Source organism: Petaurus breviceps, unplaced genomic scaffold, assembly GCF_028583685.1.
Source record: "Petaurus breviceps papuanus isolate PSGF00001 unplaced genomic scaffold, PetGlider_PUasm1.0 685, whole genome shotgun sequence".
Taxonomy (NCBI): Eukaryota; Metazoa; Chordata; class Mammalia; order Diprotodontia; family Petauridae; genus Petaurus; species Petaurus breviceps.
Genome location: NW_027186455.1, coordinates 5,919,267 through 5,936,152, shown reverse-complemented (window position 1 = coordinate 5,936,152; position 16,886 = coordinate 5,919,267). Strand labels below are relative to the sequence as shown.

General features: G+C 41.9%; 1 protein-coding gene across 2 annotated transcripts in view; it reads right to left on the bottom strand.

Annotated features, from left to right (window-relative positions):
• The window catches only part of CYSTM1 (cysteine rich transmembrane module containing 1), a 107,664-nt gene extending 90,980 nt beyond the window's left edge, over window positions 1–16,684 (bottom strand). The window contains exon 1 of one of the 2 annotated variants that reach the window (XM_069104359.1): window positions 16,592–16,684. The gene's annotated coding sequence lies outside the window, so the exon portion shown is untranslated. Of the gene's footprint in view, window positions 1–16,505 lie in introns of both variants that reach the window. The other variant, XM_069104358.1, reaches the window with a different exon arrangement.
• Between the last annotated feature and the right edge of the window lie 202 nt (window positions 16,685–16,886).

Below are 16,886 nucleotides of genomic sequence, written 5' to 3'. Positions count from 1 at the left end.
ACTTGCCTAAGGTCATTTAAGCTGGAAAGTCAGCACATGCCTCAGTCAAACTGAGACCTGTTAAAAACTTTAGCTTAAAAAGGCCAAGGTCTCCCACTGCATCCTGGGCCATCTCCAGTCATCCTGATCTATATTTTGCCACTGGACCCAGATGTCTCTGGGGAAGAAGTGAAGCTGGTGACTTCGCACTGCCCTCCTTCACTTAAATCCAATTCACTTGCATGTCATGGAATCACCTCCCTGATGTCCTCTTCAAGAATTAAGGACAAATAACAACACGAACCCAGGTCTTCTGACTCTAATACTCAATTTTTTCTATGTCACACTATCACTTTTTAAATATTATCAAGTGTTTACATATAAAGCACCTCTAGCAATCACATAATCTTGACTGGCCTTGAGATCACATGATTGCCAGAAGGCAGCCAAAAGCCTTCTGGCCTCCCCCAATTAGCTACCCTACTGACCTGCCCGTATCTGAATGCCCCACCAAAATCTCCAGCTCTCTTAAAAAAAAAAAAGTTTTAATAAAAACTTAATGTAGAATACCACTACAATCAACTAAATTTGCTTAGTTACATTTAAAACTAATTTTAGGGAATAAAAGTGACTTTTCAATCACTACTAGGACCCATCAGAATTCTTGGCCCATTCATTCTCATCCACTTTCCTTTTGATATGACTGGAGTAAGCATGCTCTCTATTTTTATGTGGTTTTTTTTCCCACAAAGATCTTTCCAGATTTATTTAAATTTATTTTACTTATTGGTCTTAAAAAGCACTATACTGTTCTATTATAGTTATACTAATGAACTATAATTTATTTAACCTAAATAAGCCAAATGTTGGACATTTCCATTGCTTTCAGTTTCTGCAATTCAGGAGCTTTCTTTTGAACTACAAATGTCTCTGAGGGGTCACTCATTAATAATAAGTATTAATATACACTTGAATTTATTTATCAGAGATTAATAGCAGGGCCTTTAGGAGAAGAACCAATTCAGGAGAGTTTTGATGGGAAAGGGAATGATTAAGCACTTATTATTTGCCAGGCATTATGGAAACACAGGAAGCATAAAGATAAAAATGAGAACATTCCTGCCCTCAAGGAGTTTATATTCTATTGGATGAGACAACCTACACAAATAAAAGCACACACAAAACAAATACAAGGTAATTTCAGGGGGAAAACACTAGCAGGTAAGAGGATATGGAAATATAGGCCAGGTGGCATCTAAGCTGAGCTTTGAAGGAAATTAGGAATTCTAAGACAAGGAGGTGATGAGGTATACTCCAGATCTGGGAGGCAGCCTGCGCAAAGAATACAGAGAAGACAGACTGTCATGGGTTAGAAACATCGAGTGGGCCAGGATGACTGGATCACAGTTTGTGAAGAGGAGCAATAGATAAAAAGCTGGAAAGGTAAGGAGTCAGGTAATGGAGCAGGAGAGTGGTCAGAGTCATTCTTTAAGAATATCCCTTTGGCAGCAATATGGAGGATGGATTAGAGTGGTGACTGTGTTTCCTTTAGGAAAGGTTGCTTGGGATCGGGCCAGGCCAGGCAGCTTCCATCTGCCCCAAAGCAAGCACTTCCACCTGTACCTGCACAAGGCATCTTCCACTCCTGCTGTCAAACCAGTCTCCTTACTGGGATGCAGAAAACCTCAAGTGCATAGAGCAACCCTCCTTTCCGCTCGAGGCCTCCCATCTCCTGGAGTCCTCCACTCAATGATAAACACTCTCCTACCTGGTCATATCTTTCACATCCAAGTGATTCTCAATTCTTGCAGATCAGCAACCAAACCCCACTCCACACCCTCTACCACTCTATTCCTCATCCCCATCTGCCTCAACTCTCCCACCCCAAAGTTTCATTCTAACTCCACCTAGCCCTTCCCCTGTACTCTCTGGAATGCCGGTTTAATAGACAACAAAATTCCCTTCATCTTAAATCTCTATTCCTTCCCCACTCCTTCCATTTATTAGTACACTGAAATTTGGCTGTCCCCTGATGACATGACCACCATCTCCAGAAATGGCTGCACCTTCACTCCATTCTCCTTAGCTCACTGGTCAAGGGGAGGAGGGGTGGTTGGAATGCTCCTTGCACCCCAGTGGCATTTCCAGTGTCTCTTCCTTACTCCATCACTCAGTGACCTCTCTCCATTTGAAGTTCATGATATTCATATCTATCACCCAACAAAAATTTGGTAGCTGTTATAGACCCCTAGGTCATTCCTACCTCAATGAGATTCAATACCTGTCTATAATTTTTCTCCCCTCTCCAACAACCCCAGTCCTCTTACTAAGGGACTTCAACATACATAATGATTCTTCCTCAAATACTCTTAACCACTCAGTTCCTCAACCCACTCATCTCCCATAAACTACTTCTTCACTTCAGCCACACACAAAGATGGTCACAGTCTTATTTTTTGCTATCACCCACAAATGTATCACCTCCATGTTCGAGAATTCTGAAATCCTGGAATATGATATTCCGGAGGTCAAAGGAGCTGGGATTAAAACCAAGAATCACCTACCCAGCAAAACTGAGTATCATGTTTCAGGTGAAAATATGGTCATTCAGTAGAATAGAGGACTTTCAAGCATTCTTGATGAAAAACCCAGAGTTGAATAGAAAATTTGACATTCAGATACAAGAAGAGAAGCATGAGAAGGTAAACAGGGAAAAGAAATCATAAGGAACTTATCAAAGTTGAATATTAACATTCCTACATGGAAAAACAATAATTGTAACTGATGAAACTTTTCTCAATATGAAAATAGTTGAAGGGAATAGAAATATATGTCTATTTATGAGGGTATATGGGCATATGAATACATATATGAATGTGTGTATATGTTTACAGGTATACATAGATAGAGGGCACAGGACCAATTTAATAGGAAGGGATGATACTTAAAAGGTAAAATTAAGAGGTGAGAGAGGAATATAATGAGAGGAGATGGGAGAGACAGAATGGGGTAAACTATCTCATATAGAAGAGGCAAGGGAAAATGGTTACAATGGAGGGGAAGAATAGGAAGGCAAAAGGGAATGGGTCAACCTTATTCTCACTGAATTTGGCTTGGGGAGGGAATGAAATACACACTGAATAGGGTATCTCACCCTACAGGAGAGTAGGGGGGAAGGGGATGAGAGGGGGGATGATGGAAGGGAAGGCAGGCTGGGGGGGAGGGAAGTTGGAAGCATCCACTTTTGAAAAGGGATGGGATCAAAGTAGAGAATAGAACAAGTGGGAGGTGGGATAGGAGGGAGGGAAATATAGTCAGTCTTTTACAATATATCTACTATGTTATTGTTCTGCATTAGCTACATACGTACAACCTATACTGAACTGCTTATCTTCCCAGTAAGGGTGGGTGACAAGGGAGGAAGGGATTGAATCTGGAATTCAAAGTTTTAAAATCAAATGTTTAAATATATATATATATACACACACACTATTATTAATACTATTTTACATATAATTGGGAAATAAGATATACAAGCAGTGGGGCATAGAGATCCACCATGCCCTACTGGAAAAGTCTAAGGGGGTATGGCAAATGATATAGGAGAGACTCCTATTTTGGGGCAGTGGGTAGGGGAAAAACGGGGAGAAAATGTGTAACTCAAAATCTGGTGGAAATTAATGATGTAATTCAGAAGTTAATAAAGCATTTGAAAAATAGAAAAAAAAAGAATTCTGAAATCCCTTTATCTCTTCCTTCCCTTAAATAACCCTACTCTTCATGCTCACTGTGTCCTCCAATCCCTTGACCCCTCAATTCTCTCCCAGGCCATCTCCCTTGCAGCTTTCCTTTTCTCTTCTTTTTGACTCCTTGGTGAACCAATTCAACTCTACACTGTCCTCCTCTCTTGAATCCCTATAGCCCCTTCATCATCTCCAACTACACCCAGTCAACCCTTAGCCTTGGATCACTCTTACTATTCATCACCTTCATGTCTACACACATGCCGCTGAATGGAGGAGAACACAACCATTCTGACTGGGCCCACTACAAATTTATGTTCTGTCTCCCCAACTGGGCCTTCACTGTTGCCAGGCAATCCTACTATACCTCCCTTAGAAACTCAATACCCCACTCTCCACAGCAGGTCTTCCAAACCTTTTTATCCCTCCTCAAAATTCCTATAGGTTCCCCGGCCCCCTATTCTCTCAGACACCACACCACACATTTGAGGCTGTCATGAACTACATCTTCTCCCTTCATCCTCATCACCTAACACTCAGGTGCCTTCTGCCACTTTCTCCACCTTCACCCACTTCACATGATGAAGTGGCTACCAAAGCTAATTCCTCTACTTGTTCAATTCCATTTTGCCCCCAGCAAACAGACTGCCCTCCTCTGTCAACCCCAGGCTTTTGTTTATTTTCAGTCTCTCTCTACTGGCTCATTTTTCTCCTGCCTATGAAACTGTCCACATCTCCTCAATCCTGAAAAAACCCTCACGTAATGCTCCCATCCCTGATAACTACTGGCCTTTATCTCTTCTGCCTTTTGAAGCTAATTCCTCTTAAAAGGATGTCTACAATACGGTTCCTTCACTTTCTCTCTTCTCACTCACACTTAAGCCCTTGCAATCCAGCTTCTGACCTTATAATTCCACTAAACTGCTTCCTTCAAAGTTACTAGTGATCTCTTAGTGGCCAAATCCAATGGCCTTTTCTCAGTCCTCATTCTCCTTGACCTCTCTGCAGCCTCTGACACTACTGATTTCCTTTTCCCCCTTGATACTCTCTCCCCTCTAGGTTTTCGGGTCACCACTCTCTCCTGGTTTTTCTCCCACCTATCTGACCACTCTCTCTGGATCCTCCTCCAGATCACACCCTCTAACTGTAGGTGTCACTCAGGGTCCTGTTCTTTGTACTTTTCTATTCTCTCTGTTACTTCACATGGTGATATCATCAGAACCCATGAACTTAATCACCACCTTTATGCTCATGATTCTCTACCTATTCTGCTCCAATCTCTCTGATGACCCCCAATCTTACATCTCCATGTCAGATGCCTTTCAGACATCTCACACTGGATTCCAGCGGACATCTTAAACTCAGTATGTCCAAAAGAGAACTCATTATCTTTGCCCCTAAATTTTGCTTCCCTCCTACCTTTCCTATTAATGTAGATGGCAACACCATCCTCCCAGTCCCTCAGACTCAAAACCTAGGAGTCACTCAAGATTCCTCACTATCTCTCAAGCTCTGCCCCCCATATCCAAGGCCTGTCGATTTCACCTTTGCAATATCTCTCAGATACACCCCCTTCTCTCCTCTTGACACAGCTGCCACTCAGGTGCAGGCCTTTACCACCCCATACCTTTAACAGGAATGAGGCAAAAGCCTGCTGCTGCGTCCATCTGCCTCAAGGATCTCTGCACTCTAACCCACTCTTAATTCAGCCACTAAAGTGATTTTCCTAAAACTGCAGGTCAGTTCATGTCATCCCCCTACTTAATAAACTCCAGTGGCTTCCTATTGCCTTTAGGAGCAAATACAAAATGCTATTTGGTATTTAAAGCCCTTTGTAATCCAGCCCCTTCGGACTTTCTCTTTGATCATCAGCGATGCTGGCCTTCTGGCGGCTCCATGAACAAGATACTCCATCTCTCTGCTCTGAGGATCTTCTGTCTGTCTTCCACAACTGGAACGTTCTTCTACTCTGCTCCAACCAATGACCTCCCTGGCTTCCTTTAAGCCCAACTAAAGTCCCACCTGCTATAGGAAGCCTTCCCTAACCACTCTTGATTTCAGTGCCTTTGGTCTATTTGTTAATTACTGTTTATCCTGTACATGGTTTGCTTCATATATGTGTTTGCATGTTATCTTTCCTCATTATAAATTCCTTGAGAGCAAGGACTGTCTTTTGTCTCTTTTTTTAATCCCCAGAACTTAGCACAGTGCCTGGTACCGAAAAAGCGCTTAAAATAACTGTTCACTGAATAAATGAATTAATGAGGGGAGAGAAGCAGAGCTATTCCAGAGAGATGTTGTAGAGATAGAATAAACAAGACTTTGATATATGAGGTAAGGGGAATCGGAGTTGAGGATGACTCTGAAGTTGCAAACCTGGATGACTAGAGAAATAAGGAAGTCAGGGAGAGGAATTGGCTGAGGTAAGAAAGATAATAAACTCTATTTTACTGGGTCTGAGAGACTTAAAGGATACTTAGTTTAAAATGTACAACAGGCAGTTGGTAATATGGGAACTTAGGGTGCAACACAGTGCAGAGCAAAGGTTACTGAGCATTCTGAAGAGCAATTGGAACTATGCCCAAAGGGCTATAAAACTGTACACCCTTTAACCCAGCAATACCTCTTCTAGGGCTGTGTCCCAAAGAGATTATAAAAATGGGAAAGGGACCCACGTGTACAAAAATATTTCTAGCAGCTTTTTGTGGTGGCAATTGAGAGGATGCCCATCAATTGGGGAATGGCTGAACAAGTTGTGGTATATGCATGTAATGGAATACTTCCTTCCCATAAGAAATGATGAGCAAGCTGATTTCAGAAAAACCTGGAAAGACTTACAAGAACTAATGCTGAGTGAGGTGAGCAGAACCAGAATATTGTACACAGTAACAGCAACATTGTGAGGACCAATTTTGATAGACTTAGCTCTTCTCAGCAATACAATGATCTAAGACAATTCCAAGGACTCATGATGGAAACTGCTATCCACATCCAAAGAAAGAACTATGGAGTCTGAATGCAGATCGAAGTATACTATTTGCACATGTGATCGCTCTCTCTCTCTCTCTCTCTCTCTCTCTGTGGTTTTTCTCTTTGGTTCTGACTCTTCTTTTACAACATGACTAATGTGGAAATATATTCAATATGATTGTACAAGCATAGCCTATATCAGATTGCATGCCTTCTTGGGAAGGGGGAAAATTTCGAACTCAAAATCTTATAAAAGTTAATGTTAAAAAATAAAAATAAATTTTAAAAAAATTTTGAAAGGGTTATTGATTGATTGGGAGTGGCAGGACTACAACTAGAGATATAGATCTATTGAGTCATCTGCATAAAGCTGACAACTTAAACGACAGGAGCTTACAATAGCCGCCAAGAAAATGCAGAAAGAAGGGAGAAGAAAACCTAGGACAGTCTTGGGATTTCCTTACATTTCAGGAGCAGTATATGGATGAACCAGCAAAGGACACGATAGTCCTGTAGGCAGGAAGAAAATGAAAAGCGGGAAATCCAGAGAAGAGAAAGTATACAGAAAAAAACAAATAGTCAACAGTGTCAAATAATGTAAAGAAACCAGAAAGGCTAATGTGTAGAAAAATAATTACTGGAGATGGCAATTTCAATTGAGTAATGACAGTGAAATCAAAGTTTAAGAGGCTGAGAAGTGAACAAAGCAGTGAAGGTAATGAATGTGGACAGATTTTGCCAGGAGTTTGACAACAAAAGAGCAAACAGAGAGAGGACAGATTAAGGGGGTGTCAGGATAAAGTGAAGTTTTAAGGACAGGGAGACCTAACCATTTTTGGAGGTGGAAAATCCAATAGATTGGTAAAATTAAAGATTACAGAGAAAGGGGGGAGGTTAACTCCTGGGTACAAAGGAAAGGATAGGATCAAGGACACAAACAGTGGGGTTATCCTTGACAAGAGAAGGGCCTTCTCTTCAAAGACTAGAGTAAGGGGAAAAAAGAAAACATGGGAATTGCCAGAAAAGGAAGGCCATCAACATTTGGGACCCTAAAAAGTCAGGGCATAGGTTTTTTGCATATACACTCAAGAGGAGGTAGAGACACAGAGGAGACTGAAGAGGGTCTATAAACTTTGCCTACTTCTATAGATTCTACATATAGCTAATCTTGTCTCTACATTAAAAAAAAAAGCTAATCTTGTCTCTGGAAGCTAGGTGGAAAAGTGGGTAGAGTTTACAATCAAGAAGACTCATCTTTATGAGTTCAAAGCTGACCTCAGACACTTACTAGATGTGTGACCGTGGGTAAGTCACTTAACACCATTTGCCTCAGTTTCCTCATCTGTAAAGCGAGCTAGAGAAGGACATGGTAATCCATTCTAGGGTCTTTGCCAAGAAAATCTCAAACAGGGGTCATGAAGAGTCAACTCAACAACAAAAAAATCTTGTCTCATTCAATTCCTTGTCTTCACAGGTTTTCCAACTTTAAACACAAGCTGTGAGATGGAGAAAATATGGGTCTGGAGTCTAAGGATCTGTATTTGAATCCTGGTTCTGCTACTTCCTATGCTGGTAACCATGGGTAATTCATTTAACTTCTCTGAGGACCTCACTGTCCTCATCTGTAAAATGGTTTGGAGTAGATGCCTTATGAGGTCTCTGGCTAGCTCTTCTTTCAGATTTTACAAATCATTCTGATTTTACAAATGGGGATATAAATTTCAGTAGCTTCCTTTCTTCAAATCCTTTATGTTCTGGCTGTTCTTTTTAGGCTTTGAATAATACGAACAGTGGGTGGGAACTTATTCATTTCACTCCACAATCCCACTTATGCTTTTAGGTAGGAAGTATTTTCCAGGCTAGTCTTTGTTAATGATTATTTTGTGTTCCCTAACCACTTTTTAAGGAGTTGGTAATAAGTACTTTTGAGTAAATCATTTTTAAAATGAGAGAATTTCCCCCTCCCACTTCAAAGAACAATTTCTCTGGATCATTTCTTCAATTTCACCTTTAAACCAGCAGTGTTAAGAAAAGTACAAACTATTCTAATTACTCTTGAGCCCTAGCTCCTGAGATACAAATCTGTTCTCTTGTTTCTGGCCCCTGGGCTCACCACAAGTTTCCTTTCTTTAGTCTTCACAAAGACGCATCTGTTAGGCACTCACTTTAAAAAGCTCCCTCCTACCCACATGTTAGAAAAATATTTATAGCAGCTCTTTTTGTGGTGGCAAAGATCTGGAAATTGATGGGATGCCCATCAATTGGGGAATGGCTAAACAAGCTGTGGTATATGAATTTAATAGAATACAGTCCCGTAAGAAATGATGAGCAGGCAGATTTCAGAAAAACCTGGAAAGACTTACATGAACTAATGCTGAGTGAGGTGAGCAGAACCAGAACATTACACATAGTGATAGCAACACTGCAAGGATCAATTTTGATAGACTTCATTCTTCTCAGCAATACAATGATCTAAGACAATTCCAAAAGACTCATGATGGAAAATGCTATCCACACCCAGACAAAGAACTATGGAATCTGAATGCAGATCAAAACATACTATCTTCTCTCTTTCCTTTTTTTTTTTTTTGCTGGGCAATTGGGGTTAAGTGACTTGCTCAAAGTCCCACGGCTAGTAAGTGTGTCAAGTGTCTAAGGCTAGATTTGAACTCAGGTCCTCCTGCCTTCAGGGCTGGTGCTCTATTCACTGGGCCACCTAGTCACCCCTTGTTTTTTCTTTCTTGTGGTTTTCCCCTTTTTTTTTCTGATTCGTCTTTCAACAACATGACTACTGTGGAAATATGTTTAAAATGATTGTATGTGTATTGCCTATGTCAGATTGCATTCCATCTTGGGGAGGGAGGGAGGTGATGAAGAGGGAAAAATTTAGAACTCAAAATCTTTAAAAGTGAATGCTGAAAACCAAAAATAAATAAAGAAAAAAAAGGAGAAAGAGAAGTGCTTTTCCCTGGGTGTCTCTATTTAGCTACTCTGGTGCTTTCTACAGGAGTTCTAAAGAGATAAATTTCTTTTGGAATTCAGAATTATGAAGGAGTCTAATTCCCAATAATATTCCATATGATCGCAGGGGTGGGCAACCTGCAGCCCTGAGGTCACATATGGCCTTCTAGATCCTTGGGTACAGCCTTTGGACTGAGTCCAAGTTTTACAAAACAAATCCTTTTATTAGGGGGATTTGTTCTGTGAAGTTTGAATTCAGACAAAAGGGCTGCACTTGAGGACCTAGAGGGCTACATGTGGCCTTGAGGCCACAAGCTCCCCACCTCTACATGTCTTACCTCATTTCCCAGTGTCCTCAGTACATAAACACCCAGAAAGGAATTTACATTTGGGGTTTGGACTCGGGCCCAATTATTTCCTTGCTTTCTAATTGTTGCCCATTTTATGTGTATAATAATTAGTGCCCTTGATCTAGTACTCAGAGTCAAAAGCCTAGCAAATGGAACTCAAAACTCTAATCACTGCTTTCATGAATGTTTGCTAGGTGGATTAAAGACATCGATTATTCTCTTTATGACTAAACTTCCCCATCTGTGAACTTAGACAACTATACTTTGTTATATATCAAAAAATATAATGTCGGGGCAGCCAGGTAGTACAGCGAGTAAGAGCACTGGCTCCAGTGTCAGGATGACCTGGAGATCGAATCCTGGGCTCAGACACTTAGCACCCACCCAGAAACACCTGGCCCTGTAACCTTGAGCAAGTTACTTAACCCCGATTTCTTACTTTAAAAAAAATATATATATATTTAATGTCTTACTTGCAAAGTCTGGATAGCTTCAGATTATTTATTTGTCCAAATTCACATCATCAAATAAGGTAAATGACTGCCTGTTTACTGTTGAAAATTTTAAGGAAAGCCTAATTTTATTCATCCTGTTACTTAGAATTAGCATTATCATTATTCTATTTGTACACCCCCCCTCCACCCCCAATAGATTTAACTCCTTTTGGAATGGAATGAGGATACTTGCTAAAATACTTGTTTAAACCAGATTCATAATCTAAAGTAGAAGTCTGTGTGGCAAACACTGATAAGAATAAAAAGCTAAGGACAGTCTAATGAATGCTTTTACCAAATGACAAAAAGACTGAGGGATGAAATAATAAACAAATCCAGAAGAAGCTGGACTTGCTTACTTTGGGCAAGTTTATATATTTAATACAAAGATAAAGAAAAATATTTTCAAGGTTTTAGTTTAGGCTAATCAATATCAATGCCAACCTTACATTTTGATAAAGCAGTTTCACAATAAATTTTTTTTAATCTAAACATTTACCACCATCTTATACTGAAAATATTTTGTTTTGGTAATGCTCAAGAGTCTTATGTGTTTCACTAATTCCTTCTGCTTTCCTGTAAAGTAGTAGTTTAGTGACTATACTGTATTGACAGATGGGAGAAAATATAGTGCAACCCATGACAGGTTTGGTGTATTGAAGATTAGAAACAATTGAAGCTGTTTCTTTCCTCCATTGTTTTTTTTGCCATTTCTATCCTCTTCCACATTAAGCCTTGTTCTGTCAGATCAAGTCAGGTTCTCTAAGGAAGCAGATTTCTTTCCCATTTTTAGCCCCTGTGTAACATACTTCCTGCTTAGAAAACTTGAGGACACAAATATTTCCCCTACTCAACCAAGTCTCCAGCTTTTGGACAACAGGAAAGTTAGGAGGGAAGGAAGGGAAAGGTGACAGTTATTAGACAGCGGAAAATTTCCAAAAAATGTTGACCTACTTTATTGCCCCTACCCCAAAGGCAATTATTTTGCAACAAGACTAAAAAAAAAAAGTTACCTTTTGAAAATGTTGGCTAGTAGACAGGCTATTAGGATGTTATCAAATAAACCATTTGTTTTGGAAACTGTGACAAACATATGCCAATTTAATGTGACTGGGATATTTAATTTCCAATGATTCTCAAGTCATCTCCTGTGGAGCTCCTGCAAAAAGTCCAAGTGTAGCTGAACAGAGCAGGAGACTCAGTGACAAGGACTTCCCTAACCTGCTTCTCTGGTGGAATTTTTAAAGTATGTACATACACAAAGTCACCTCTGGTGGACATTTTTGCAAAGAATACTTTATTTTATGAGATTTATATTTCTTCTTTGAAGTCTGTACTGTAAATAATTAAACAGCATACTGTGCCTTAGCTTTTTATGGATCCTCCCATGTGTTACGTGCTTGTCATTCACATGTGATGATATAGAATGTTAGTGCAAGAAGAGCCCTTAAAGACTGTCCTGTCCATTTTAGTCTACTCCATTAAGGAAACTGAGAACCATTTAAGGGTTCTTAACCTAGGGTCTGCAAACTTGTTTTTAAAAAAATATTATAAAAGTATTTGAATATAATGTGTTTCCTTTGTAATCCCATTTTTAGTGCATTTAAAAAACACTATTCTGAGAAAGCGTCCATTTGACAGACTGCCAAAGGGATCCCATACCATACAAAGTAGAAAAATCCCTACATTATCACCTTCGAACCTTATCACCATCTAATTTAAGTCAAGAAGTATTCCCCCCCCTTTTTTTTAAGCAATTGGGGTTAAGTAACTTGCTCAAGGTTACACGGCCAGTTATTTTGTGTGAGTGCCAAGTATCTGAGGCCGGAACTGATCCCGGGTCTCCTGATGCAGAGGCTGGCGCTCTTACTCACTGCGCCACCTGGCAGCCCCTAAAAGTATTTCCTAAGTGTGCTAGGCACTGTGCTTAAGAAATGGGAATACAGGAGTAGCTAGGTGGCACAGTGAATAAAGCACTGGCCCTGGAGTCAGGAGGACCTGAGTTCAAATTTGACCTCAGATACTTATCACTTACTAGCTATGTGACCTTGGGGAAGTCACTTAACCCCAACTGCCCTGCCTTTCCCCCTCCGAAAAGAAAAAAAAAACTGGGAATACAAAGCAAAGCAGAGTAAAGACTGTCTGCCCTCAAAAGAATTGTAAGGTATTAAACTACCTTTCCCAAGGTCACTAGACTTCTGGTTCTCTTTTACAGTGTTTAGCTTTGGTCACAAGAAACAATGCAAACTATTGGTAACACCTGGAAAAATATAGTTTCCTGTAAGAAAAAAAGAAGCTACTAGGCTTTAACATATGTCAGGCAGCTATCTCCTGACATAGAATTTTAGGGAAGGAACCTTAGGAAATAACAGCCTATACAAACCAAATGTTTCACAACCCTGTGACATAAGTAGTTCAAGTAGTATTAATCCCACTTCTCAGTCTCCTTTGCTGAATCTTCATTTAAGTCATGCCTGCTAACTATAAATGGGTGTGTTACAGGGTTCTGTCCTGAGCCCTCTTTCCTTCTCCCTCTATACCATCACACTTGGTGATCGAATCAACACTGAATGACTGCATTATCATCTCTATGCTGATGATTCTCAATCCTCAATCAAGAATGATGATTTCCTTAACCCCTCTGTTGACTTCCAACTTCCTATCTCCAGCTGCCTATTGGTCATCTTGAATTAGATGTCCTGTAAACATCCTAAACTCATGGTCAAAACTGAACTCATAATCTTTCCCTTAAACCCTCCCCTCTTTCTAACTTTCCTATTATTGTCAAGTGATTCTTCCAGTCATCTCGGCTTGAAACCTAGGTTTTATCCACACATCCTCACTCTCTCATTTCTTCCCCTCATATCTAATCAGTTGCTAAGTACTGTTGATTTTACCTTCACATCTGTTCCCTACGCCCACTTTCTTCCTTCTATACTGCCACCATTGGGGAAGGCCCTCATCACCTCAAACCAGGACTACTTCAATATCTTTCCAGTCAGTCTCCCTGCCACAAGTCTCTCCCTAATGCAGTCTATCCTCTGCTCAGCTGTCAGTGATTTTCTTTCGATGCAGGCCTGCCCAACATCACACACACACACACACACACACACACACACACACACACACACACACACACACACACACACACACACACACACACACACACACACTCTCTCTCTCTCTCTCTCTCTCTCTCTATCTCTCTCTCTCTCTCTCTCTCTCTCTCTCTGTCTCTCTCTCTCTCAACAAACACTAATGGTTCCTTATTTCCTTCAGGATCAAATATTATATCCTGTTTGGCATTCAAAGCCATTCATAATCTGCCCCACCTTTTCAGTCTTCTTACACTTCCCCCTCTTGAACATACTTTTTGATCCAGTGACATCGACCTTCCTGCTGTTTCTTGAACACTACAATTCATCTCCTAACTCTGGACATTTTCACAGGCTTACCCACGCCTGAAGTACTTTCTTTCCTCATATCTGCCTCCTGGCTTTCCCCGCTTCCTTCAAGTCCAATCTAAAATCCCACTTTTTTTTTTTTTGCTTTTTGGAGGGCAACTGGGGTTAAGTGAAGCCCAAGGTCACACGGCTAGTTTTTGTGTTATGTATCTGAGGTCGCTTTTGAACTCAGGTCCTCCTGACTCCAGGGCCAGTGCTCTATTCACTGTGCCACCTAGCCGCCCCTAAAATCCCACTTTTTACAGGAAGCCTTTCCTATCCCCTTCCAATCTGTCCTGGATATTGCTTATTGGTACATGATTGTTTGCTGTAATCAAGACTGTGAGCTTCTTGAGAGCAGAAAATTTCTTTTACTTTCCTTTTTTTTTCTCCAGTGATTATAACAGTGCCTGGCACATAAAAGACACTTAATGTTTACTGATTGACTGAAAAATAAGAAAACAAATTCAGAAAGGTTAAAATGATCTTGTGCAGAATCAGAATGCTAGTGAATATCAAAGTGAATTCCTGCCTCCCAAGTCTCAGCTCTTCTTACCCTAACAAAATGCCTCTAAAAATCATTTAGTTCAAACACATGATTTTATAGTGAGGCTTTCTCATTTTCTCAGGGTTGAAAAAAACATATTGGGCTCTACTTAATAATACACAAATAATGCTCTTTAAGTAGCTCTTACACAGTAAGAAGAGGGGATGGGGGGAGGATAGGTGGGAGGATGGTACACAAGTGCTAAGTGCTTCCTCCCAGCTGGATCTGGTCAGTTTGCATTGAATAAAGGATATGGAAATCCTTTCTGAAATGTTGTTTACTTGATACCTCCCCCCCCCCCCAATTTTGTGCTGGTCCCAGATTCTTTTCCAATATATAGCTCTGGCCATTAAATGTGTTTTACTTCTGGGAACAGTTGGTAAAACATTATTGAATCCTTTCTCCAAAGGTGCTAAGAACAAGTTATTAAAGTCAAACTAATTAAAGTCAGAACGGTGGGGAGCACAAATCTCCTAAGCTTTGAGACATTATTTGCTAAATCTTATAAAAGAAATTATTCAAAACCAGAAGCTAAATGCCACATTACTAATAAAGAATGGATTTTAGATTTTTAAAGTCCATGCAATATACTTCCTCAAATAACTTGTTTTTAACTCATCTGTGAACAAGTTGGTCCCCTTTCCCCACCCACCCTTCTACAATAAGCTCCTTGAGAGCACTATTTTTCATTTCTGTGTTGCATTGTCAGAGCCTGAAACAATGCTTTGAATACAGCATAACAAATATTTTAAAAACTAAGCTGGACCCTGGCTCTACTGCCCTCTTATGAATATTTAAAACGCTATGATCATGGGATCACATCTGGATACTTCTGAGAGATATACAGGGAACAGATATCTACTTCCATCCCACAGATGTCCCTAGAGATAGGGTGTGGCAAGCTCTAGTTATGGATCTTTTATTTTTCAGTAATTTCTGTGTCATTCAACAGATAAAAATGCAGGACTACCCTATCTATCACTTCCACGAGAGTTATCATTTTCCCCCAAACTCAAAGAAAGGTGGAGATGTAATAAGAGAAGTTAAAAAGCATTACTTTAAACATCAGCAACAACTACTGCAGAATTAATGCAAAAAAAAAAAAATCATTCGGTAGGGAAGGACTTTGCAAAGGGTTCCCCTTTCCCCTCTAACCTTTTCAAGAAACAACCCCAACCCCACACACCAATCCCAACCTAAGAGATACAGTTCCTAAGCATTTAAACTTGGCTTCTCTCTAGTCCCTCAGTTTTCCAAGAATGTGGTTCCGGCTCTGCCCCCTTTCAGAGGGCAGGCTGAGCAGCTGAACCCGTCGAGGAAGTGCATACTGAGGTCCGAGGTTAAGAGCGACAATCAAGCCTCCAAGCTGAAGGGAGAGGAGCTGGGGCGCCTAGGGTTACTGGAAAACTGATAGGATGTTTATTTCACCCTCAGTATCCATGCCCTTCAGGGGGAAAAAAACCTAACCCATCCCTAAAGCTCTTTCCTCTCCAAACACATAACTTTACCCTAAGAAGCCTAATTTCCATTTGCCTAAACCCTAAAGCCGCCCCGAAATCTGCTGGGCCGGACTCCGTCCTCCCCATCCTGGAAAGCTCCGTCCCTTAGTAGCTTCTGGACGGTCTTTCCCCTGGGCGAGTCTTCCCCGAACGCCTTCTTTTCCTGGTCCCATCGGTCCCATCGCGAATGACCCAACTTGGCCGGCCACCCCGGCCCCAAGTCCGACCCAAACGAGCGCTCTCCCGCCTGCTTCCTCAGTCCTCGGTCCGGGACACCTCCGCCTGGCTGTACCCCTACATCCCCACAGCGACCCCCGCCCCCTCCCCGCGCCAGCCGCAACCTCAGGCTCCGCCCCCGCCCCCCCCAGGTCCTTCCGCCCAGGCTTCCCGGACTAGCGACCCCGACCGCGTCCCCCAGCCGCCCGCGGGCCAGCCCCCTAGCCCCGCGCTCCCCCAGACAGAGGCTCCCATCCTGTCTTCAGGGAGCGAGAGGGGTGGGCGATGGCCGAGGGTATTCACCTCCGGCGGAGCCGCGGCCGCTCGCTGCCTCCCTCACTCGGACGCGGGACGCAGGACTGAAGAATGAACGCGAATACCCGCCGCACCTGCCGCCTCGAACGCTGAAGCCACCGGGCACTGACGTCAACCGGGCGCTCTCCAGGGGGAGGGGGATAGAAACTGGGGTCGAAGTCACGGGATCACCCTAGTTACGAGATGGGGCGGGGCCAAGGGCCTGACGTCACAGCGCCCCCCCCCCCCCCCTCCAGCTTGGTTTACCCGAACTCGCCCGAGGCTCTGGAATCCCAGGAGCGGGAAATGAGGAGGCGGGGCGGAGCCGGCACCGGCACTGGGCTACTCTGGTCCGTGGCGCTGACGCGCGTGTGCGGGCGCTTGGCAAGA